This window comes from Elephas maximus, chromosome 1 (genome assembly GCF_024166365.1).
Source record: "Elephas maximus indicus isolate mEleMax1 chromosome 1, mEleMax1 primary haplotype, whole genome shotgun sequence".
Taxonomy (NCBI): Eukaryota; Metazoa; Chordata; class Mammalia; order Proboscidea; family Elephantidae; genus Elephas; species Elephas maximus.
In genome coordinates this window covers 12,721,460-12,748,625 of record NC_064819.1, presented here as the reverse complement: position 1 = coordinate 12,748,625, position 27,166 = coordinate 12,721,460, and the positions used below count along the sequence as shown (strand labels likewise).

The following is a 27,166-nucleotide window of genomic DNA, read 5'->3' as shown; positions in this document are numbered from 1 at the left end:
CCAGCTCCCTGAGGTTCATGGACTTTCTGAATCAAGAGAGAACAATAACAATGTATCTCTATCCTCTAGTCTCAGGTGTACAATTGAGAGACTGTGTTAGTACAATAGCCGCGGTCTGGGTGTCTGTCTTAGTCATCTAGTCCTGCTATAACAGAAATACCACAAGTGAATGGCTTTAATAAAGAAAAGTTTATTCTCTCACAGTCCAGTAGGCTCCCAGTCCAAATTCAGGCTGTCAGCTCCAGGAGAAGGCTTTCTCTCCCTGTCGGCTCTGGAGAAAGGTCCTCGTGATGCATCAGTCCTTCCCTAATCTGGGAGCATCTCAGCATAGGAACCTCAGGTCCAAAGGACGCACTCTGCTCCTGGTGCTGCTTTCTTGGTGGTATGAGGTTCCCAAGTCTCTGCTTACTTCCCTTTCCTTTTACCTCTTGTAAGATAAAAGGTGGTGCAGGCCACACCCCAGGGAAACTCCCTTTACATTGGATCAGGGATGTGACCTGAGCCGGAGTGTTACATCCCACCCTAAGCCTTTTAACCACAGGCAGAGGTTATGATTTATAACACATAGGAAAATCACAAAATGGAGGACAACCACCCATGGCCTAACCAAGTTAATACACACATTCTTGGGGGGACATAATTCAATCCATGACAGTGCTGTTGGGAAAACTGGGGCTTCTTCTAGCTCTTCAACCACTTGTCGACACTCTCCTTTAAGATGCCCAAAAATCACAGTGGCATATTTTTAAAGAAGTTCTGATAAAAAAAAAAAATTTTGTTTTCTTTTTTTAAGACAGCACAAATCAAAGGCTTTGATGAGAAAAAACTGGATATTCTCCATTAAACAATCTGCAAACAGATACTGTAGGCAGAAAAAAAAAAAAAAGAGAGCAGGGCCATAAAGTAGAATCAATAAACTTAAAATAATAAATGAAAAACCTGGTACAGAGATCACAGGGACAAAGGAACAGGAAAATAGCAAATGACATCAGCAACAACAACTATAAAAATGCAGGCACTTTCGAAAGTCACCTTGGAGTTTGCAAGAATTGAGGATGGCATCAGGTCAAGTGTTGAAGAGTCTAATGTGGGCAGCCAATACATGGGATATGCGTCTAGGAAACTGGCAGGAGGAGCAACCATGAGGAAGAAATGAGAAAGATAATTTCAGGTGGAGGGCTTGTAACCTCTTAGAAACCACAGGTGAAATAGTCAGAAGCCATTTAGAGTAGCCCAGATTATTGTTGACCTCTCTTTGCCTCGGTCATCAGAACGGCAGATAAAAAAAAAAAGGGTGTTGATTTTAGCAACTTGGCTAGGTGGTTTTGACACTGGTCACTGTATCAAATAGTAAGAAAAAAGATGGAGGGCCTTGGACTGCTAATAGGCAATATATAAGCCACGGGGTCAGGTGACAACTAAAGAAATCAGTTGTTGACTAGGACCAAGAGCCCCACGATACTCAGCCTTGGCCCAGACTTCATATGGGGTATGGTGTCCAAGTATACGTATTTCAGCATTGGAGACAGGGATCCAGAGAAGGTGGCCTAAGTCCAGAGAAGGCAAACCAGTCAATGACAGCTTGTAAATGAAAACTATGAGGAGGAAGCAATTGTGAGAACGAATCCTGAGAGCTTGTGTGGAGAAAAAAACACCTAGTGGGGACCTGACTGTGGTCTTCAGGATGCTGAAAGACATCTTGGATTTTTTTGTATGTGGGTAAAGAGAATAGGACTGTGGGAAAGCAGGCAGAAGTTCCAGGGACACAGTGTGATCTTATGGAAGAAAGAAATTTCTAACCATCAGAACCGTACAATAATGCACTAGGTTTCCAACACAACACGAGAAAAAAAAATGTCCTATTATGACAATTAAGACTACGCAACAATGGAAATAAATGCCTCTCAAAGTGAGGGTGTGAAGTGTTCAAAAAGGGCTGCATGATCAGATGTGACGGAGAATGAGAGGGCATCTGGGTGAGTGTGGACCCGTGATCACTTCTCACTAGAAGACACCGTAATTCTCAGAACTACCTTGAATTTAAATCTTCCCATTTTTTTCTAAGAATGTAAAATACTTTTACCTCTAGTCTCACAAGAGCCCAGGAATCACAGAAAGTGCAGCAACTTGCTGAAACAACTTTTTGGTAGCAAATCTGGGATCAAAACCCCCTCCTAGGGATATAATTCTCATTGATTTCTGTACACTTATCCATATGAAGCCACTTGAATTTACCCAGATAGAAATCCAAGACAGGCTTTTCAGATTTTATTGAGTAAGTACAGGTATAAATACTGACTTATATGTTTTAATATAAGTCAATAAACAGAATCACGTGGTCCTAATAACAAACAAAGGTCCCCGTGCGGCACAAATGGTTTGTGCTTGGCTACTAACCAAAAGGCTGATGTTCAGTGCGATGAAAGAAAGGACTGGTGGTCTACTTCTGTAAGATCACCACCACCGAAAACTCTAAGGAGCACAGTTTACTCTGAAGCACAAGGGGTCATCACGGGTCAGAATCGATTCAATGGTAAAGGGTTTATTTATTTTTTTTAATGGTAAGCATGTGAAATAAATGAATGCAGTTATACTCTGGTTGACTTTTGGCAAGTCACTCACTCTGTATGGGCTCAGCTGGACCAATAAGGGTCACCTCTGTGGTTCCTCCCATGATGCACACTATCAAAGTCAGAGGCAGCTTTAAGACAGGACGTCCCAGACATAATGGCTGGCAGCAGGTATGGAATGAGAATGGAAAACTTATGACCTTCTTATTTTTATTACTTATTCACACTGTTGGTGAGTAAAAATCCAGTATTAAAAGCATCATATGTTTCTAGCCCCACGTGCAGAGTCTCTGGGGTAGCTTTCCATCCAGCAAGGCGATGGCCCCAATCTCTCCTTCCTTGCGTGACTTTCCTTGTCCCCCCCCTGCCACCGGCTGGGCCCAAGCCCAAGTCAAAGCGACTCTGCAGGGACTGCATCTCCAAGACCTTAAGCCTTGTCTGCTTTCTTTGTTACGTTAAGAATATATCCAACATATCTGCTTAATAGGAAACTTACATTAAATTCCTTACTTCCTGGGGTTTGGGCCTCTGGTTTATCCAGTACCGAATGTCTTACTTGGCAGAGACCCACTTCTAGGTGGAACGGATGTTCACAAGGAACTGTCCCTTAAATGGCCGTCTTGTCACTTCCTCTCCCAGAACTCCACAGGTCTCACTTCCCATCCTTCCCCTCTCTGCTCTTTGTGGAATATAAACCAAACACATCTGATGTATTTGCTTATTTCTGGGCTTTCCCATGTGTTCCTTCCATTGTTCTGTCCCAGGTCTACCCACTGTTCCTGTGGGCCTCCTCTCCTTTCATTTTCCCATGCTTGGAAGTGGTCCTCCGGGGCGGTACTTATGGCAGCTTCTCTCACTCTTTGCCCTCTTCCTCCTTCCTTCTCAGATGCTTTAATTATTTTGTTTCCTTGTCTGTGAACCATCCGCTGTTGGGATGTTATTAAAGAGACAGCATCGGGACAGTGATTTTCAAAGTGTGAGTCCAAGACCAGCAGCATCAGCTCCACCTGGGAACGTCTTAGAAATGCAAATTCTCAGGTCCCACTCCAGACCTGCTGAGTCAGGAGTGCTCTGACACCCACCCAAGTGTGAGAACTATTTCATTAGGAGGCGGTTTTGGGCTGGAGACTCAGAATTACTCAAATCCTGTCCTCAAGGCTTCAGAGGAAATGCATGTCCTGGGAATATTAGCTGGTGCTTTGGCCCTAAACCCCAATGTCAAACGGTAGTGACTGAGGGTGGACCACATGGAGAATCCTTGTCTCAGCCCGGATGGCCTACATAATCCAGGTCTAAGACATGCAACCTTGCCTCTTTTCTCAAGGCTGAATTTGAGTTCAGCTTCTCCCACGAAAGTATGAGAAAGATGTGCTCCAAAATATACCTACGGGATTCAGTGCTAGAAGAAAAGAGTAAGAGAACATGCTTTCCATACATGTCAGACTTCTGTAAGCCAAGTTAGTTACCCCAGATGCCCACTGCCATGTGGAAGAAAGAGTATTTGATAAAATTCAACATCCATTCATGGTAAGAACTTAGCAAACTGAGTGTATAACGACACTTCCTTAATATAAGAATGAGTCACTACACAAACCAAAACAAAAAAAACCTAGACCAAGACAAGGATTCTCCATCACCACTCCTCTTTAACTTTTTCCTAGAGGTTATGGCCAGTTTACTAACGAAACAAAAAAGATTATCAAATGTGTAAGGTTTGGACAAGAAGAATAAAACTATCATTAATTACAGACAAGATGATAATCTTAGGGAATCCACATACAAAAAATTAGAATTAAAGAATTTAGCAAAGTCGCCAGATCTACAGTATATAAAAATCAATTGCATTTCTGTTCACCATTAACAAAAGGAATATATACTTCGTAAGTGCCGTCGTTGTTAGTTACTGCTGAGTAGATTCCAATTTATGGCAACCTCAAGCAGGCAGAGTAGAACTGCACTCCATAGCGCTTTCAAGCCTGTGGCCTTTCAGAAGTAGATTGCCAGGCCTTACTTGCAAGGTACCTTTGGGTGGGTCTGAACTGCCAGTTTTTCGGTTAGTTGTTCAGTGCTTAACCATTCATGACACAGCCTTGAAATCCTTATGGAGTGCAGTTCTACCGTGTATACATAGGGTTGCCATGAGTTGGAACTGACTGGATGGCAACCAAAAACAACAACTTTGTAAGTAGATACTATTTATAATAATAACAAAAAGTAAGTTTCTTAAGAGTAAATTGAACTAAAGATATGTAAGAATTTTATGGAAAAAAGTTCAAGTCTTAACTCGAAGACAGTAAAGACAATCTAAGTAAATGGAGAACTCTACTGTCTCCATGGGTTGTTGTTGTTAGCTGCCTTTGAATAGATTCCAACTCATGATGACCACTGAGTGTTCATGAATCAAAACCAAAAACCAAACCCATTGCCATCGAGTCGGTTCCGGCTCACAGCGACCTTACAGGACAGAGTAGAACTGTTCCACAAGGTTCTTAAGGAGCAGCTGGTGAATTCGAACTGTTGACCTTCTGGTTAGCAGCCAAGCTCTTAACCAATGCACCACCAGGGCTCTGTTCATGAATAGGAAGACTCAATATTGTTCAGATGTCAGTTCTCCCCAAATTGATCTACAGATTTACTGCCATTCTAATAAAAATCCCAAAAGGGGTGTGGGTGTGTGTGTGCATGTATGTGTGTGTATGCACATGCAACAAGTTAATTTTAAAATTTATATGGGCAAGCAAACAGTTGAGAATAGTCAATAACATGGAAGAGGGGCTTACCCTACCACTGTGAAAACTTAATATTATGCTGGAATAAATAAGACGGTTGATAATGGCCAGGGTAGACAAAAAGACCAACGGCATAGAATAGAGAGCCCAGGAACAGACTCACACATACATGGAACCTTGATAATTGACAAGGATGGCATCGTGTACTGGTGAAAGAGTGAACTATTAATAACAGTGTTGGGACAACTGGTTACCCACATGGGAAAAATGATTTTGGACCTGTATTCATATCATATACAAAAATCGATTGCAAATGGCCTGAAGATTTAAATGTGATAGGAATTTTTTAATTAGATGAAAATATAGGAGAATGTCTTTATAGCCTCAGGTATGGAAAGATATCTTAAATAAGCAAGAAAAAGCATAAATCAGAAGAGAAAAAATGACTTCAAATACATTAACTTAAGAAATTCTGTTTATGAAAAATCCTATAAAGTGAAAAGACCAGGCAGAAACTAGAAGAGGACAGTTGTAGCATACAGCTGAAAGTGGTTAGTATTCAAAATATATAAAGAGTTCCTAATGAAAGAAAAATAGAATCTTACAATGGAAGAAGAGAGGACCAGAAATATCTATAGGAATTTTAGAGAGGAAAACAAACAAACAAAAAAAGACAAAGAAAAGAAGTTCACACTCATTGGTTTTCAAATGAAAATCACAACAATTTGGCAATGATTCAGGTGTTGGCAAGGAGGTAGATAAATGAGAACTCCTACACACTAATGATTGAAGTTTGAATTTATGCAAATCATTTTGGAAAAACACTGGTTATATAGTAAACGTGAAGAAGCTTTTTACTATTGTAAACAGAGCTGCAATAAACATGGGTGTGCATATATCTGTTCGTGTGAAGGCTCTTATTTCTCTAGGGTATATTCTGAGCAGTGGGATTTCTGGGTTGTATGGTAGTTCTATTTCTAACTTTTTAAGAAAACGCCAGATAGATTTCCAAAGTGGTTGTACCATTTTACATTCCCACCAGCAGTGTATAAGAGTTCCAATCTCTCCGCAGCCTCTCCAACATTTATTATTTTGTGTTTTTTGGATTAATGCCAGCCTTGTTGGAGTGAGATGGAATCTCATCGTAGTTTTAATTTGCATTTCTCTAATGGCTAATGATCGAGAGCATTTTCTCATGTATCTATTAGCTGCCTGAATATCTTCTTTAGTGAAGTGTGTGTTCATATCCTTTGCCCACTTCTTGATTGGATTGTTTGTCTTTTTGTGGTTGAGTTTTAACAGAATCATATAGATTTTAGAGATCAGGCACTGGTTGGAGATGTCATAGCTGAAAATTCTTTCCCAATCTGTAGGTGGTCTTTTTACTCTTTTGGTGAAGTCTTTACATGAGCTTTTTTTTTTTTTTTCCTAGTGAGCATTTTTAGGAGCTCCCAGTTATCTGGTTTCTCTTCGTCATTTTTCATAATGTTTTGTATTCTGTTTATGCCTTGTATTAGGGCTCCTAACGTTGTCCCTATTTTTTCTTCCATGATCTTTATCGTTTTAGTCTTTATGTTTAGGTCTTTGATCCACTTGGAGTTAGTTTTTGTGCACGGTGTGAGGTATGGGTACTGTTTCATTTTTTTGCAAATGGATATCCAGTTATGCCAGCACCATTTGTTAAAAAGACTATCTTTTCCCCAATTAACTGACACTGGGCCTTTGTCAAATATCAGCTGCTCTTATGTGGATGGATTTATATCTGGGTTCTCAATTCTGTTCCATTCGTATATGTGCCTGTTGTTGTACCAGTACCAGGCTGTTTTGACTACTGTGGCTGTATAATAGGTTCTAAAATCAGGTAGAGTGAGGCCTCCCACTTTCTTCTTCTTTTTCAGTAATGCTTTACTTATCCAGGGCTTCTTTCCCTTCCATATGAAGTTGGTGATTTGTTTCTCCATCACGTTAAAAAATGTCATTGGAATTTGGATCGGAAGTGCATTGTATGTGTAGATGGCTTTTGGTAGAATAGACATTTTTACTACGTTAAGTCTTCCTATCCATGAGCAAGGTATGTTTTTCCACTTAAGTAGGTCCTTTTTAGTTTCTTGTAGTAGTACTTTGCAGTTTTCTTTGTATAGGTCTTTTACATCCTTGGTAAGATTTATTCCTAAGTATTTTATCTTCTTGGGGCTACTGTGAATGGTATTGATTTGGTGATTTCCTCTTCGATGTTTTTTTTGTTGATGTAGAGGAATCCAAGTGATTTTTGTATGTTTATCTTGTAACCTGAGACTCTGCTGAACTCTTCTATTAGTTTCAGTAGTTTTCTGGAGGATTCCTTAGGGTTTTCTGTGTATAAGATCATGTCATCTGCAAATAGAGATGATTTTACTTCTTCCTTGCCAATCCGAATGCCCTTTATTTCTTTGTCTAGCCTAATTGCTCTGGCTAGGACCTCTAGCACAATACTGAATAAGACCAGTGATAAAGGGCATCCTTGTCTGGTTCCCATTCTCAAGGGAAACGCTTTCAGGCTCTCTCCATTTCGAGTGATGTTGGCTGTTGGCTTTGTATAGATGCCCTTTATTATGTTGAGGAATTTTCCTTCAATTCCTATTTTGCTGAGAGTTTTTATCATAAATCTGTGTTGGACTTTGTCAAATGCCTTTTCCACATCAATTGATAAGATCATGTGGTTTTTGTCTTTTGTTTTATTTATATGGTGGATTACATTAATGGTTTTTCTAATATTAAACCAGCCTTGCATAAAAAAGCCTTGCATACCTGGTATAAATCCCACTGGGTCATGGTGGATTATTTTTTTGATATGTTGTTGAATTCTATTGGCTAGAATTTTGTTGAGGATTTTTGCATCTATGTTCCTGAGGGATATATGTCTGTAATTTTCTTTTTTTGTGGTGTCTTTACCTGGTTTTGGTATCAGGGATATGGTGGCTTCATAGAATGAGTTAGGTAGTATTCTGTCATTTTCTATGCTTTGAAATACCTTTAGTAGTAGTGGTGTTAACTCTTCTCTGAAAGTTTGGTAGAACTCTGCAGTAAAGCCATCCGGGCCAGGGCTTTTTTTTTGTTGGGAGTTTTTTTATTACCGTTTCAATCCCTTTTTTTGTTATGGGTCTATTTAGTTGTTCTACTTCTGATTGTGTTAGTTTAGGTACGTAGTGTTTTTCTAGAAATTCATCCATTTCTTCTAGGTTTGCAAATTTGTTAGAGTACAATTTTTCGTAATAATCTGATATGATTCTTTTAATTTCAGTTGGGTCTGTTGTGATGTGGCCCAACTCATTTCTTATTCGGGTTATTTTCCTGTATTTCCTTAGTCAGTCTGGCCAATGGTTTATCAATTTTGTTAATTTTTTCAAAGAAGCAGCTTTTGGCTTTGTTAATTCTTTCAATTGTTTTTCTGTTCTCTAATTCATTTAGTTCAGCTCTAATTTTTATTATTTGTTTTCTTCTGGTGCCTGATGGATTCTTTTGTTGCTCGCTTTCTATTTGTTCAAGTTGTAGGGACAGTTCTCTGATTTTGGCTCTTTCTTCTTTTTGTATGTGTGCATTTATCGATATAAATTGACCTCTGAGCACTGCTTTTGCTGTGTCCCAGAGGTTTTGATAGGAAGTATTTTCATTCTTGTTGCATTCTATGAATTTCTTTATTCCCTCCTTAATATCTTCTATAACCCAGTCTTTTTTCAGCAGGGTATTGTTCAGTTTCCAAGTATTTGATTTCTTTTCCCTAATTTTTCTGTTATTGATTTCCACTTTTATGGCCTTGTGGTCTGAGAAGATGCTTTGTAATATTTCGATGTTTTGTATTCTGCAAAGTTTTGTTTTATAACCTAATATGTGGTCTAGTCTAGAGAATGTTCCATGTGCACTAGAAAAAAAAGTATACTTTGCAGCAGTTGGGTGTTCTGTATAAGTCAATGAGGTCAAGTTGGTTGACTGTAGCAATTAGGTCTTCCGTGTCTCTACTGAGCTTCTAACTGGATGTGCTGTCCTTCTCTGAAAGTGGTGTGTTGAAGTCTCCTACTATAATTGTGGAGAGGTGTCTATCTCACTTTTCAGTTCTGTTAACGTTTGTTTTATGTATCTTGCAGCCCTGTCATTGGGTGCATAAGATATTTAATATGGTTATATCTTCCTGGTCAATTGTCCCTTTAATCATTATGTAGTGTCCTTCTTTATCCTTTGTGGTGGATTTAACTTTAAGGTCTATTTTGTCAGAAATTAATATTGCTACTCCTTCTCTTTTTTGCTTATTGTTTGCTTGATATATATTTTTCCATCCTTTGAGTTTTAGTTTGTTTGTGTCTCTAAGTCTAAGGTGTGTCTCTTGTAGGCAGCATATAGACGGATCGTGTTTCTTTATCCAGTCTGAGACTCTCCGTCTCTTTATTGGTGCATCTAGTCCATTTACATTCAGCATAATTATAGATAAGTATGTGTTTAGTGCTGTCATTTTGATGCCTTTTTATGTGTGTTGTTGAGAATTTCATTTTCCCACTTACTTTTTTGTGCTGAGACTTTTTCTTTGTAAATTGTGTGTTCCTCATTTTCATAGTATTTGACTTTATGTTTGCTGAGTCGTTATGTTTTTCTTGGTTTTTATTTTGAGTTATGGAGTTGTTATACCTCTTTGTGGTTACCTTAACATTTACACCCATTTTTCTAAGGAAAAACCTAACTTGTATTGTCCTATATCGCCTTGTATCCCTCTCCATATGGCAGTTCTATGCCACCTGTATTTAGTCCCTCTTTTTGATTATTGTGATCTTTTACATATTGACTTCAATGATTCCCTATTTTGAGCATTTTTTTCTTTTTAAAATTAATCTTAATTTGTTTTTGTGATTTCCCTATTTGAGTTGATATCTGGATGCTCTGTTCTGTGACCTTGTGTTGTGCACAGCAACGTTTTTTAACAACAACAGGAAACAGCAAATACCAACTGCCCACTGGCAGGAGAACAGATAAATAAATCAGGGAACACACACAATGCAATTCTACACAGCAGTGAAAATGAATGAACCACAACTGTTGTCATTAATGTGGATTATTCTCAGAAATCTAATATGAAGGGGAAAAAAAACACTGCAGAAGAATGCAAAGAGCATGATTCCATTCGTATAATGTTTAAAATAACGCAACACTAAGCAATGCATTGTTTCAGGATACAGGTGTTTCTGGCATAATGTAATACATGTATTCCAGGAAAAAACAACAACAATGAAAACACAACTCTCATTCTACAAAATCATGCACTAAAAATAAGAGGCTATGGACTATTTTACCATAGAAAAAATAGGGGAAAAAAGCATCACATAACTTTGTAACCAGAATATTAATAGAACCAATGACAATTCCAATAAAAATATTGGGAATATTAAAAGATACATTACATTCTCAATAAATACATACTACCGCAAATATGAGGATTTGTCTTATAGAAAAGAGGAAGACAGCTTCTCTGGAGAAAGTTTAAGGAAGGATTATGGATGTTGAGTAAGAAGAAATTCACAGAGATCAGGAAGAGAGCTGTAGTTAAGTATTTTCAAGACAGAGGACAAGGCCAAACTGAGCCAAGAAGGAGAACTTCATGAATGAGCTTCACGTGCAGAGAGAATGAGCTTCATACGCAGAAATTCACAGCCTGCCGCACCCAGCTGCTGTTCCTTGGTAATACGGAACATTTAAGTGCTGGGAAAAATCTTATATAAACGATCTGACTTGCATGTATACTGACACAATTCCCTTATTTACTAATTGCATAGGAGTTAATATGCATTACAGTGATACAAGCTGTGGCATAGTAAACTGAACGGATATATGTCATAAAATATAGTGCAAGGGAAGGCGAAAAACAAATAGGGGATATCGGTTACCTTTTTTAGGAGGAACGAGCAGGATGGACTTGAGGAAGGGCACACAGGGGTTCCCAAAGAATTAATAATGTTCTATTTCTTAAACTGGATTATGGGTACTTGGGTATCCATTTTGTTGTTATCCTTTAAACCACACATACATATGATATATTCTCTCTAGCATGCATGGCATATTTTATACTAAAAATCAAACTATGTTTGGATATTTTCATAGTAAAATGTTAGGAAAAGATAAAATGAACAGAAAGGAAAGGCACCCCACATAGCTAAAGGATTACTGAAGAAGAACAATGTAGGAGGCATCACACTTCCTGATCTCAGAACCTACTCTACAGCCATGGTAGTCAAAACAGCCTGGTATTAGTACAATGGCAGACACACAGATCAGTGGAATAGAACTGAGAACCCAGAAGTAAATCGACCCACCAATGGGCAGGTGATCTTCGACAAAGGGTCAAAGTCCATTAAACAGGAGAACAGTCAGCCTCTTTAATAAACGGTAATGGCAAAACTTGATACCCATTTGCAGAAAAATGAAACAGGATCCATGCCTTACACCATATACAAAAACTAACTCAAAATAGATCAAAGAAAGTCACACACAAAAAAAGACCAGACTTATTGGTCTGACAGAGTCTAGAGGAACCCCCGAGACTATGGCCCCCAGGCATTCTGCTAACTCAGAACTGAAGCCACTCCCAAAGTCCACCTTTCAGCCAAATATTAGACAGTTTCATAAAACAAACAATAGCACACGTGAGGGACGTGCTTCTTAGTTTAGTCAAGTATACGAGACCAAATGGGCAACACCTGCCCACAAAGACGAGAAGGCAGGAAGGGACAGGAAACCTGGATAAATGGACACAGGGAACCTGGAGTGTAAAGGGAAAGGGGGAGAGTGTTGCCACATTGTGGGGATTACAACCAATGTCACAAAATAATTTGTGTATGAATTTTTGAATGAGAAACTAACTAGTGCTGTAAACTTACACTGAAAACACAGTAAGTTAAAAAAAAAAAAAAAGGATCAAAGACCTAAAGGTAAAACCTAAAACTTACAGTCCACAGAAGAAAACAAGACAAACCTAGGAGCCCTGATTTACAGCACAAATAGACTACCAACCAAAACTAAAAATGTACAGACAACAAAAAATAAACTAGATAAATGGGACATTCTAAAAAATAAAATGAACAATCAAAAATTGAAAAATTAGTTATGTAATTTACCAAGGAAAGCAGGATTGTTTTTGGTTTAAAAAAACAGTATTTGCTTACTATAAAATAGACAAGCAATGTAGAAAAGTATAAAGGAATAAAAAGAACCAGCAAATTAAAAAACACCCAAAAATCCATCACCAAGAAACCATATTTTGGTGACTATATTTTATATATAAACCAACACCAAAAACCAAACCCAGTGCCGTCGAGCCGATTCCAACTCATAGCGACCCTATAGGACAGAGCAGAACTGCCCCATTGAGTTTCCAAGGAGCACCTGGCAGATTCGAACTGCCAACCCTTTGGTTGGCAGCCATAGCACTTAACCACTATGCCACCAGGGTTTCCATTTTATATATTAAAAAAATACATGTATATAATTTTACAGAAATGGGATGATTTTATACACTCTGCTTTGCAACCTGCCTTTTTCATTCAATAGTATGTGGGAGGCATGACAATAAAATAACCATATCTAATGGCTACATAGTGGTTCATGGTATATATTAGGCAAATTTACATAGCCAAACACCTACCGCTGAACATTAAAGCAACTTTTTTTTTTTTTTACCATTACAAATAACATTTCAAATAACCTATTTTCAAGTTCTTCTTTAACACTTATCTGTTACTTCCTAGAGCTGGAAACGCTGTATTGCTAGCTTCTTTTCATAAAAAATGGTCGAAGATAATTTGCTCTTTACAAAGACAACTCGCTTTTTTATTTTTTAACCAATATTTTGTTTTTCTATAAAAAACCTGTTGCCATCAAGTTGGTTCCAACTCATACCAACGCTATGGGGCAGAGGAGAACTGCCCCGTAGGGTTTCCAGGGAATGGCTGGTGGATTCAACCTGCTGACCTTTTGGTTATCAGCCGAGCTCTTAATCACTGCGCCACCAGGGCTCCTGTTTTTATATAGGAAATGCTAACTGATCTTTTGTTTTCATTATTTTGTCTTTTGAGGCTAAAGTGCTCATTCTATAATCGATCACACCCTTAAAGAAAAAAGGCATGAGTCAGAAAGCTTTGCACTCCTCTTCTGAGTCAAAAAGTGATGGACCATGTTTGAAAAAGATCTAAGAAACGTTTCAGGGAAGGCCCAAATCAAAGGCTCCAATGATTAGACTAAGCATTACCAGCTTAAGCAGTCAATGGAGATGTAAATAGATGAAAGGCAGATAGGTGGAAGCTGTAGAAACAGAAATGGGGAACGAAAAGGAGTCAAAGAAGGAAGGTGGCAGACAGAAAAGATCAAAATGATGAGAGGAGAAAGAAAAGGTGAAAAAAGAATGAAGGTGCTTTTCAGACACCTTAAAGCCTGAAAGAAGGGAAGATACCGTGATGAGCATGTTGTTGTTGTTAGGCGTTTTCAAGTCGGTTCTGACTCGCAGCGATTCTATAGGACAGAGTAGAACTGCCCCATAGGGTTTCCAAGGAGCAGCTGGTGGATTCAAACTGCTGACCTCTTGGTTAATGGGCAAGCTCTTAACCATGGCACCACCAGGAGATTGAAATAAGTCAACAGCACAAGGCAGCTGGGAGGTGACCTGGGCAGGAAACCAAAGCACGCTGGGTCAAAGAGAAAAAACAAAATCAGAAACCGTGAATTTAGAAAGTTACTAAAGAAACTGAGAAGGTAAAACTCAGTGTCTATGGAAATGCTTGTTTGGTTGTGGGCGAAATTTTAAGTATAAAATAGGAGCACTGGTAAACACGAACAATGGTCAAAGATTTTATAAATAAAAAGAATTTTTTTTTTTGAGAGTAACTTCGTGAGGTAAAGAAAGATGACTACTACTTGGGTGGAAATAATAAGGGGCTCCAGGTTTGTAGAATCACCAGCTGCCATTTAGTTGACCCCAACTCATGGTGACCCCTTGTGTGTCAGAGTAGAACTGTGCTACAGTAGAGTTTTCAATGGCTAATGTTTCAGAAATAGAACACCTGGCCCTTCTTCTGAGGTGCCTCTGGACGGTCGCAATACACCAACCTTCCATTTAGCAGTGAACACTTAAACCATTTGCACTACCCAGGGACTTCGGGGTTCACGAAACTAGGTAGTAAAGGGAGGGTGACCTTTAGTTAGTTCAGATCAGGAAAAGGATTTTGATCAAAGGAGCCATGAATTTCCTACTTGCACCACACAGAGACACACAATGCTAGACCAGAGCTCAGTTTCATGCAAATATTTCTAGCACATAAGACAAGCTTGCCTGGCAGGTAGATGAGCGAAAAGAATAACTGGAGGAGTTGTTAGTATAAGAACACCACAGAGAAACTGACCAAAATGGTGTTCCAAAGATGCTACATGTTACATTAAAACGAACAACACACATTTTTCCAATTAAAAAATAAAAACAAAACGTTTTGAAAAACCCAATGCCCGTTAAAAACGTAATTATTCCTCAACGCGAGGTACATGCCCAGAAGTGAGGGCTGAAACCCAAACAGAAACTGTATATCAGGTTCATTGCACTATCCACAAGAGCCAAAAGGTGGAAACAACCAAAATGTCCACCGACGGATGAATGAATAAACGAAATGTATATATACATACAATGGAATTGACTCAGCCATGAATGGAAATGAAGACCTGACGCGTGCCACGACATGGACGAACCTTGAAAATGTCAGGCTGAGTGAAGTCAGTCAGTCACAAAAGGAGAAAGACTCTATGATTTCACTTATGTAAGAAAATACATAGAAACCAAAAATTATTAGTGGTTACCAGGGGTGGAAGAAAAGGGGAAAGGAGGAGTTTTTATCTGGGAGGCACTGAGTTTATGTTCATGGTGGCAGAGTGATTTGGAAAAGATAAGTGAGAATGGTTGTGCAATCTAGAATGCAATCATCACTAAATTGTACACGTGGAATCTGTCGAGATGGCATATGCCTTGGTGTGTATGTTTTCAGCACAATGAAACAAATCAAATAATTATTGCACAGTAAAAGGTAAATTAGAGGAACAAAATAAAATTTAGTCATAATTCTACCCTTCAATCTTACAATTCTTCACATTTTTCTCTCTCTCAAAACCTTTTTCCAGACTACATATCTACGTCTCTCACTGTACATCATTTCTCTTTCAATCAGTTATATTTTGTAGCATCTCTTTTTACAAAAATGAATTTAATCTGAAATTCTATGATGTTGCTTATCACATCGTTAACACCATTCAATGCCACTGAATAGTCTTTTCCCACATCATTTATAATGTTGTTGTTAGGTGCTGTCGAGCCAGCTCCAACTCAGAACGACCCCAGGTACAACAGAACAAAACACTGCCCACTCCTGCGCCATCCTCACAATTGCTGTTATGCTTGAGCTCACTGTTGCAGCCACTGTGTCAATTCATCTCGTTGACGGTTTTCCTCTTTTTAGCTGACCCTCTATTTTACCAAGCATGATGTCTTTCTCCAGGGACTGATTCCTCCTGATAACATGTCCAAAGTATGTGAGACATAATCTCGCCATCCTTGCTTGTAAGCAGCATTCTGGTTGCACTTCTTCCTAGACAGATTTATTCATTCTTTTTGCAGTTCATTCTTTCTCTGCCAACACCACAATTCAAAGGCGTCAGTTCTTTGGTCTTCCTTATTCACTCACTGTCCAGCTACTTGATATTTCCTTGACTCTGTGTATCATAATTTATTTAGCCATTCTCTTCTATTGGACACTGAACTTGTTTCAAATTTTTCATATTATGGGTATTGCTGCCCCAAATGCCCTTATGGTTAAATCTTTGCCCACGTTCACGGTTATTTCCTTACCATAAATTCAGACATGGAAACCGTTACCTTAAAGGATAAGACGTTTTAAAAGCCCTTAACATGTGTTGCCAAATTGCTTGCCAGAATTAGTGTACCCATTTATACTCTCACAGCAGTGTATGAAAGAGTGTTTGCCAAAATAATCACACTTTTTTGCAAGATAGAAGAACACTTCTAGAAACTAGATTTTGTCTGAGGGTTTTGGAATTCTTCAGTCTGGGTTTGAATGTAAGCTGTCCCACTTACTGGCTGTGAGACCTCAGGCAAGTCATTAGCTGCACCAAATCTGTTTCCCCATTTGTATGGGGATAATACCTCCCTAAAGCTTTTGACAGTATTAAATAAGACAATGTATAAAAAATGGCTGAGCACAACGCCACACACGTTGCAAACACTAAACAGGCAGTAAATGGTATCCTTCCGAACGACTTTTTTCTAGAATTCCTCTATGAAAATTACTAAGAATGGCACATGGAATAAGGCACCGAAGAGAAGGAATTCAGATCACAGGTGACAGAAAAGGAAGACAAGGATCACCAAAAAGGTGGTTCATAAGTACTGGTCAGGGAAAATTTTTTTGGACTAGAAAATTAATTCAGTCTAAAACTACAGACTTGTGCTGACGTCCGCTGAGCAGCGCAGCTATACACGGCGACAACACGGGCACGACCAGTACCTTCTTACTGAAGGGACAGGGAGGAAATGAGGGCACCAGGAGGAATCTCACTGTTTTGCCACAAGGCCCAGCTGCTTCACGGACCTGTTACAAGGAGATAATGACAAGTCTGGGGAAAACTACAAAAGGAAGCTTGAAAGCCCTGGGTTGTTTTAGTGGGTGCTGTCATAGCGAGCTGATAACACCACTGAGCAACACATAGGAGAATTGTTGTGTACTGAGAAGAGAGAGGATGAGAAGAAAAGGGAGAGGGGGACAGGGAGAGGCAAAGGGTGAGGGAGGGAGAAAACAATAAAAAGCCCAAAGTGTACAGACCAAATGAAGTCGTACGTGTGTCATCCTGCTGGCACCCAAAAGCTTTTATCATAAAGGGAGACAGCTGAGCAGGTGTACAAGCTGGGAATGGGAAAGTGAGAACTCTTGGTGTATTCCTGGATAAAGACAAGGACGCAGAGAATGGAACAGGGAAGTATAATGATGAAAATGGAACTTGAGTAAACACAGAAGGTGGGGAGGGGGAGTCTAGAAACTTGAGAACAACCAAGGGTTACAAGATGTTTCTGGTACATGCAGCAGCACCTCACGGAAAATTTCACACTCATGACGTTGTGGTATAACAGGGCAAACACCTGCAAACCACACACAGCTGCAGTGCAGGGAAGGGGATTAAAAAGAGCTAACCCCAGGCTATTTTTTGTCTTGTCGATGTGGCTTGGTTTTACCAAGGCGGGAAAGGACAAGTAGCAGGGGAGGCAGTCAATTCCTACCATGGTTGTTCCTTGGGAACCTAACGATGCATGAAGTGAGTTCTGCCTTCAGGGAGTTTCAAATCCTTATACTGAGGGAGACAAAATCCCTCAGTATGAAAAAAACAAATACATGTGATACGCGTCCAACAAGGAATGCAATGGGGTATGGGCTGTGGGCAGGTACAGCTGAGAAGGCTTCCTAGACTAGAAGGCCCGGATGGATCTGGATAGATGATGAGAAGAGAGGGGACTCCAGTCTGGGGACCTGGCAGGAGGTAAGCAGCTGACGCAGGACCAAAAAGGCATGTAGACAGAAGACCTGGTAACCATGTACACCGTGTGAAAGCGGTAGGGCAGTAAAAAGTAAAACGGATACACCTGGAGTCGCCACAAGTTGCAAGAGATAAGGACACTGGGGTATGTTGTTGTTGTTATTAGGTATCATCGAGTCGGTTCCAAATCATAACAACCCTACGTACAGCAACAAAACACTGCCTGGTCCTGTGCCATCTTCACAGCCGTTGCTGTACAGAAGTTAAATAACTTGCCCGAGGTCACACAGCTAGCAAACTGCAGAGCTGGGATACAAACCCAGGCAGTCTGACACCATAGCCCAGGCTTTTACACTCAAGTCAGCAGACCTAGGTACGGGCCCGAAGAAGCTTACCGCCTGATGGACCAGGAGTCTGAGGCTGTAACGGGGAACGTCAGTCTAACTCTGCAAGTCCGCCCTTCCCACCCATGCCGATGCCACCTCAGATCGGCTGGCTTCCAGACAGAAGCCACAGGTGGCACCCTTTGTTCCCCTTCCTCCTTACCCTTTTCTGCTAGGGCTACCAGACTGGACATGTTGAGTACCTCGGCTAGCCTCTCTGAGTCTGCAGGGCCAACGTAGTGAGGACACACAGCTGGAGCTCACTTGACACTTGCTGAACTAAAGGCTTATGTCAAATTGCATATGGAAGATACGATCACTCTTATATTCAGAAGAGAAAAACAAAACTTTTTTTCCCTAAGAACAAATAGCTCTCAATTATTGAGAGAACAATTACCATCCCCTTTGCGTCTGTTTCTCTCTACAGTAAAAAAGACAGACCAGGAATATGCTTGTCAGGAGCTCTGGAGACAGGATAAATGGGAGAAAGAAGTCACATCGCTCTATTTTTCTATTTGTTAGTCATTTTGCTTGGGTGTGTGTGCAAAAGACTTGTTGAAAGAAGAACGGCTAAAATTAGCCCTCTCTTCAGGTATCACGTTACCTTTGCCCCCATCATCACTGATAAGCATTCACTGAGGTTAGAGGGAAATAGGTTTCCACCCTGGTTCCCAGCGGCGGGGGGGATCAATTCTAGAGGAGAAACACATACAAGCCAATTAATTCAGTTTACTTAACCTAAGAAACCTCCATTCTTCCTGCTTTTTAAATGTAAAGGGAAGACTTCAGGGATGAGCTGAGCCAAAGAGCCGGTTGGTTAAGCACCTGCCATATGCCGGACACTGTTTTAAGCACTTTCCATATAAAGCTCATTTAAACCTCACAACCACTCTTTGAAGAGACATTAGCTCACTTTTGCAGATAGCAAAGGAATACCCACCAGTAAAACCTGAGCTTCAGAGAGGTTAAGTACCTTGCCCAAGTCCACCTTTAACCAAGCTCTAGACTGTTCTTTTCATATTTTGCCACCTCACTCGTTTGGTTCTGCTTAATTTTAATATCTGTTCATTTCAACGGTTTCAAGTAATAATGCCGTCATACAAACAGCCGAATTCAACAGTGCACATCCAACCAGCATCTCCCAGTATCCGTATCTGGTGTTGAAATAGGCATAAAGCTCCTAGTAACATTTCAACAAACACCACCACATTTATTTCTGAACTATTTTCTACTTTCTGAGTGGATGATGAGGTTACCAAGACTACTGCATCATAAAATAGGGATCACCTAATTCCCCTAATTCCACAGACTTTAATAAAGTTCACGTTGGTGCCTCTATCAGGGTTTACTGGATTGTGGGAGGCTATTTGAGGAAAAAGTCATCCAGAATAGTGTCAGGCAAGAGTTGAACCAGTTTTGGTTCAACTTACCAGGCATGAGTGAGGGCAATATGTGCCACTTCATGACAATGGCAAATGGGTGAAGTCTCATGTTCGCTAGCCCTGAGCTATAACCCTCTTGGAAATCTGAGAGAGAAAGAAAATGAATATATAATATTTGTTATGGATCAACTAAGGAGCCCTGGTGGCACAGTGGTTAAGCGATTGGCTGCTAACCAAAAGGTCAGCAGTTTGAATCCACCCGCCCCTCCACGGGAGGAAGATGGGGCAGTCTGCTTCTGGAAAGATTACAGCCCTGGAAACCCTGTGGGGACAGTTCTACTCTGTCCTATAGAGTCACTATGAGTAGGAATTGACTCGGTGGCAATCAGTTTGCTTTTTGGAAGACCACTTGGCTGACAGAGCCAAAGCAGGACAGACCAGAATCCCAGGCATTATCCCTCCACATCCTCTTCCTCATTTCTCACATCTAATGAAGAACCGATTTCTGGGGAGTCTATCCCAGAGACATCTCAAGCATTTGGCCACTGCCACAACCACTATGGCTCAGACCATCATCACCATTGTCTGAATGGGTATAATATCTTCAAGTGATCTCTCTGCTCTAAACTTATTCCCCTTCAAGTCAGCATCCACTGCTGCCAGAATTACTGTCCTCTAAACAAAAACTCGAAGGGACCCCTCTAGGGTAAATAATTAAAATAACACCCAACAATTCCACCATCACCACCAGCTGACTTCAGGTTGATTCCAATTCAAGGTGACCGCATGCGTGTCAGAGCAGTAGATGGCGAAGCCTTCCTTCTGAGGGACCACTGAATGGACCTCCACCTTCAACCTTCTGGTTACCAGCCAAGCGTGATAACCATTTGCACCACCCAGGAACTCCCAGACGACAATTCCCGGGTACATAACCTGTGCCAGGTACTGGGATGGTCTTTCTGCATGCCTCCTCTCAATCCCTGCAGCAACCCGCTGAGGTAGGTGCTATCTTCGTTACCATTACTTCCTGAAGGTAAGCCATTTGACCAACGTTCTGCAGCCAGAAAGTAGTAGAGCCACGACTCAAACGTGGATCTATATGACCCCAGAGTCCACAGTTTAACCACCGTGCTATTCACGTGATGGCATGCTGGCCCTCGGTGACCTAGTCTGCCCACCTCTCTAGCCTCATCTCTTAGTGAACCCCTCTTGGCTCCTTATGTTTCAGCTCTTCAAAGCCACTTGCAGGTCTTAGAACTTGACATGCTGTTTCCTGCCTCTGGTTTTTTGTTTGTTTTGGTTTGGTTTTTTGCACACTCGTCCTTCTATGTCCTCTCCTCTTTGCCTATCTGATGGGAAGTTTCATCTTTCAAGACTCAACTCATGTGTTACCTCCTGTATGAACCCTTTCCTGACTCCTTCTCTCCTCGGTAGAACTGACCATTCCTCTCTCTATGGTACATCACTGTACCCTGATTACGCTTCCATTATGGCACACACAATATTTATTGCACTTACATGGGTGAGTATGACTCTCTCCTTAGACGTCTATGAGTTCCTTAAGACCGTGTCTTACTAATCCATTTTATCCACTGATCTAGTACAGTGCTGGACATTTACTGTAAATATCGCTGAATGAATGAAAATATTTGTTTGCATAGGAAATATGTCATTTGGTTAGAGGACCCCATGCCCCTATGTTGTGAGATCTACATTACTTCTGCTTACAGCATCAATGCAATTAGTAATTTATTTTTCCTTCTTCACCTAAAGACTGTATATGAAGCTTTGAAGAGACATAGGCACTTCTAGGGTACCTAAAATTTTCGACATCCTCCCACTTAGAGCAGTAAAAGGGGGTGGAGAGAAGATGTTGCCACACCTGTTTTCACCTGGGAAATGACTCCATGATGACAATAAACTGTCACTGTACAAGCCAAATTTTGTATGGGGGGTTATATACATACCTACCTGAGCAGTGGGAGTGTGGGTGATCTACATTTGAACTGCAATGCACGTATTTTATTGTGCACAATAAACTGACAAGAGTAAAGTGAATTTAAACATTTAATTTAAGAGCAAATATAACAGCAATGGAAAATCACGGCCAACTCAAGACAACGCAAGTGATGCTGTGATAACAAAGTGTCCTTTCCCAAGATGCCACGTGCACGTGCAGGATGGCAAACGCCACATGGCAGCCTGACTTCGTGATGACTAGCAGCCAAATGCAATTCCTAACGGATACGGTCTGGTCCCACCTCAAAACCAAATACATCTCCAACATTCCTACTCACCCTTAAATCTCGGCTCAAGGGGCACCTCCTTGGGAAACCTTCCCTGGTCTTGCCGCCAAGTTTGTATACACGCTCAAAGAACTTCACTTCTTTCCCTTACAGAGCTTGTTTTAATTTGAAGTTACTTATTCAATACTTGGTTATTTTACTAACGTCTGCTTCCCCACAGCATCTGCAAACTCCAGGAGGGCAGGGACCTTGGCTGGTTTTATTCACCGTTTTGTCCCCGGTGACTGGCATATAGCCAGGCACTCATTCTGAATGAATGATTCTTTTACATCTCACTCACGCAAAGCCCTGTTCTCTTAAGGATTATACTCTGTTGCTTACCAGTCTCCAACTTGTGCTCAACCCATTCCTCTCCCTTATTCCCCAAACCTACTACAAGGACCAGTCCTTATTTTCTAGTCCCCTTCCCTCATTCAAGACTTCTTAGGAAGTGGCAGCTTCTAACTCGTCTGAAATTTCTGACATGTGTGAGATCCAGATCAAAGTCATACCAAAAAAACCAAACGCATTGCCATCGAGTCGATTCTGACTCATAGCGACCCTACAGGACAGAGTAGAACTGCCCCATAGAGTTTCCATGGAGCGCCTGGCGGATTCGAACTGCCCACCCTTCGGTTGGCAGCCGTAGCACTTAACCACTACACCACCAGGGTTCGTGCAACATGAAAAAACGACTAAAATAAAGGAAAACACGGTGACTGGAATGCTGTTAGGTTATTTTAAACACTGTACACAACGCCAAAAGAACCTGTTAATTCAGTAAAAATAACTTAAACTACTTTTGTTTTCTTGAAAAATGGGCTGGTTTGCTGATTTTTTCCCCCTTTCAACATGTTCTGGTCTTGCTGAGACAAAGTCTTGGGAAACAGTTGATTGTGCTGATTGTTGGCAAGAGATAAGCCACGTGTGGTCTCTTAGCAAAATTCTCTGGGCGCATTGCTAAATGACCGATCTCCCAGGGCCCTCTGCTCCAGGATTCTCCTCCATTCAAGGGTCTTGGCCTGCTCCTCCCCTCCTGTCCTCCTGCTACTGCCTCTCCTACAATGCTACATCTTTCTCCCTCAGGGAGAGTGGGTTTGAACTGCCTTTTGGTTGGCAGCCCAGCACTTAACTACCGAGCAACAGGACTCCTCCCAGGTTCCTAAAGGGGGAAAAACCTACTCTAGTCACTCTGCTGGGGATGGGATTGGAGGGATGGGGGGTGGGGGGACGGGGGGAGTGGGAAGGCATAACTGGCAAAGTTCTACTTCCAGAAATAGGAACTAGTGAGGTATTAATTTCTAGAAATCTAGAGCATTTTAGGAAACATCCTTCATTAACTCTCCTCAGTACCTGACCCTACTTAAACTGCACTTGGAAAGTCCAGTTTAGGGGAAAGTGTAAGTGAATACAGAACTTGTCACAGACTGCTCTTGTGGTCACTGAGAGAGTTAAGGCAAGTAAATGAAATGTCTTCTCATTAGTGGGCTTCCTACCCTGAGGGCTACCTCAGTGAAACACAATTTCACAATGACAAAGGTGGTGTGAGCAGGAACACTGGAGATTAAGGGATGGGGCAGTGATGCTATTTTCTTCTGGTACTTCCATTACGCAGGGGATGGCATGGGCGGGCAGATTATCCAACAGGGAAGGTAAGCACGGTACTTACTTTGCTTACTAGATCGTCTGTAGTGAACAATTTCACATTTTTTCACCACATCAAAGATTCTGCTTCTAGGTATGGCTGGCATCTGTCTCTCTCCCAACCCCACAGCACCTTCCTACAGAACTAATCCACAGTGAACAATTTCGCATTTTTTTTTTTTTTTGTGGTGAAAACATGTGAAATTGTTCACTACAGATTAGTAAGTAAAAACAAATCAGGCCGTGTTTACCTTGCTTATTGGGTAATCCTTCCTGGGTGGGATAAAGAATCAAAGGAGGGGGACAGAACAAGGAGTAAGAAATGATTTGGGCAAAAAAAAAAAAAAAAGGAGGAGAGAGATGAACAAATGCAAATGCTATTTACAAACATTATCTCTAGAAGGTAAACTTTGGTAGCGTTTGCTTATTTTTAACCATGCGCATGTATTACTCATTGAAAACTATAAATGTAAAGTAATAATAACAATAAAAGATTCTATTATCTTGTACTCTTGCCACTCACCCCAAGAACTACAGGGTGATTAGGCCCCGGGAACTGACACCCTAACTTGGCGTCACAGAGGCGAGGTCCCCGGGGCAGCTGGCTGGCTGGTTCAGGGATCCTGCCAGGACAGGTGCCTACACCGTGCGCGCCCACCGTGTACATACACATTAGAAAGCCGCCTGCTTCTCTGTTAACGCGTGTAAAAAGGGAGTTTTTTCTGACCGTGTCACGGGCAGAAGTAAGGCGGAGGCACAAGACACTACCACAGCTCCTCTTCCTGCTGGCACTCGCGTTCATTCCCGAAGACGGCCCACCGCGCCTTCTGGGGCAACACTGACCAGCCGAGCCCGGCACCCAGGCAGCTTTTGGTCCTGTAACCTGGGCCCTGACCTCTCAACGTCTCCCCACCCACCCAACAGTGCTTCTAGGTCCGAGCTGCTACGGTGTGCGCCCTCGGTCTGGCCCTCGAGCCAGTGCCCCCCAGACCTCGCCACGGCCCCTCCCCACTCGGGGCGCTTCTCGCCCGCCCCCTCGCGTCCCTCCGTCCTACCTGGCGCCCCGGCCCGGGCTCCCTCGCACAGGACAGCGCCGGATCTTCGGCTCTGGGTCTCCGCGAGGACGGGCTCCGGGCCGAGCGCAGGACGGCGCGCGGGGCACGCTCCCTGATGCCAAGGTCACGGTCCGGCAGAGGCGCGCGGCTCCCTGCGCTCCCGGCGCCCGCCCTCGGGTCGGGCCACAGCGGCCCCCGCGGACCCCCAGGCCGACCCGGAGCTCCGCCCCTCTCCCGCTCCCCGCCCGCCTGTCCCCTTGGGGACAGCCGAGCCCCGCTCCCCTCCGCGGCGGCTCGCTAATCCGCCAGCCGGGTGGCCCCGGCTGCCTCACCGTATCCCAGCCCGGTGAGTCCTCCGGCGCCGGATGCCGAGGGCGCGCCTTCCCTCGTCGAGGCCACGCGTCGGGTCTGGTCCCGGGAGACCGCGGGCCCGCGCTCAGGTTTTCGCCTGACTTCTGCGGGGCCGCGCCTCGGCTTCCCCGTCCCCTCCTAAGAGATGGAAAGAGGTTTACAACCTTGGTTGGGAGCTTGCGACGCCGCCAGCGTTCACTGTGCCAAGAGTGGAGAATTTTTTTCTGATAAAAGACCAGAGATTCGCAGTGGAATAAATATAAATCCCGTGCCAAAACTCTTACTCATTCTGCCGACTCAGGTCAAGTGTTGCCTGTGTCGCCAGGGCTTCCCAGTACTCCCAAACTGCTCCCTCCTTCCACTCATCTGCCAGGAGAGGAGGGCGCGCGGTTCTCGCCCGCTGGCCGCAGGCGCCTGCTGGCGCGTTCTCTCCTCTGCCCGACCGTGAGCACCTTGAAGACGGGACCCAGCCTTGCTCATCCTTGAAGCCAGCCCCTCGCAAGGCGCCCGCCACCCATCTCGCGCTAGGATATTTTGCAAATAAGCGGAAAAATTAATTTCTTTGTAGAAAGCTAGTTTTTACTTTGTACCACCAAATAAAGCATATTCCTTTGGGTGGGCAAATTGCTAGTCTCTATAAAAGCCATAAAAATTATTACCCCCTCTGGTGCAGTAATTCCCCTGTTGGGGAAATTTCCAGAATGAAATTATTCTCATGTGCAAGATGTTCATAGCAGGATTATTTATTACAAATAATACTTTTTAAAAACCACAAAAAAAAAACGAACAAAGCCAACCCGTCAACAGTAGGAAATTGGTTAAATAAATTATAGTAATTTAATGGGATACTATACAACCATTAAAGTGATAAATGCCAAGGCAAGAGTGCCTCAAATTCTTTTAAAACATGTTGCATTTTTTAAAAAAGGAAAATATGCAACATGAAAAAGGGTTTACAAAATAATACTAAGCAAAAAAGTAGAAAAATTGCATAGCTCTACCATGTTTAACCATTTCATATGAAAATGCAGTTTTCTTGTCTGTAAAATGTGAATAGCACCTCCCCCAAGGAGTTCTTGGAGTATGAAATGAGATGCTCAACGAAGTTGCCTGATACATATATATCTAGCCTCATATGCATGCTAATCATAGCCCAGTTCTGCCCATTTTGCTTCCTTCCCCTGGGTAGGAGAAGGAGCTGAGCAAATATTCAAGCGCCAAGATAAAGGGAAGAGGACAACCTAGTTAAGGATAAATGCAAAGTCCTCCTCCCGGCCCAAACACTCAGCAGTACAAGTTCACAACGAAGGATCCGACTCATAGCGACCCTGTAGTCGGAAATCGCAGCTCAGCAGCAGCAGAACATATCAAAATGTCTAGAGACTTCAGTTGGCTACGGACATATCCTATTCAGTGCCCAAAGGATAAAGAAACAATAGTCTGAGGCTGAATGACCTCCCTGCAAAAGCTGGCTCACACCTGGGCATAATTTTCAAATCTGGACACTGTCCTTTAAGAAAGCATCACTCTGAAGAGCTATTATTACTCCCATTTTAAAGATGAAGAAACTTACAGGCTTACAGAGGTTAAGTGATATATCCAGGTGGCGCAGCCAGGGAGCAGCAGACCAAGACCTGATCAGCTTGACTGTAGCCTGCAGGCTTGATCAACTCATCAGTGTGTCCCAGTGTGTGCCTCTTCTAATAGAGGAACTAAGACAGGGAACAGAGGGGCCCCCAAATCTGCAATTCACATAAACAAATGAAAGTAACAAAGTAACAGGAAATGGGCCCCAAACGCAGAAACAAACCCATTCCCCAGAACAATGGAGCAGGGTATCAGAAAACAGCCCGGAAACTTCTTATCGGAAAACGGCCCGGAAACTTCCTTAAAGTTGTCTTTCCGAAGCAGTCAGATGAAACCAGCCCCAGGGACATGTGCAGAACATCCACCTGTGACCGCTGTGTGACCTTCCACCAGGGGTAGTGAGGGGCTGCAGCCACAGCTGGGGAATCGAACTTGGGGAACAGGTGACTGCACAGGTGCGACACCCCATAATAAGTCTTGCTACGGATCCCAGAAGCCTCTGGGACAGGAGCCGTCTTAAAGACATCTTAAAAAGCTGCTTCACACTTGCACTGCGCACCTTAGTTAACCTATCCCTGCCCAAAAC

The 27,166-nt window shown here is 42.2% G+C and overlaps 1 protein-coding gene across 2 annotated transcripts in view; it reads right to left on the bottom strand.

Annotated features, from left to right (window-relative positions):
* Window positions 1-25,125, bottom strand: part of CASR (calcium sensing receptor) — a 110,311-nt gene extending 85,186 nt beyond the window's left edge. Inside the window, exon 1 of one of the 2 annotated variants that reach the window (XM_049877901.1) lies at window positions 24,975-25,125. The gene's annotated coding sequence lies outside the window, so the exon portion shown is untranslated. Of the gene's footprint in view, window positions 1-24,642; window positions 24,805-24,974 lie in introns of those variants that run through there. The other variant, XM_049877910.1, reaches the window with a different exon arrangement.
* Between the last annotated feature and the right edge of the window lie 2,041 nt (window positions 25,126-27,166).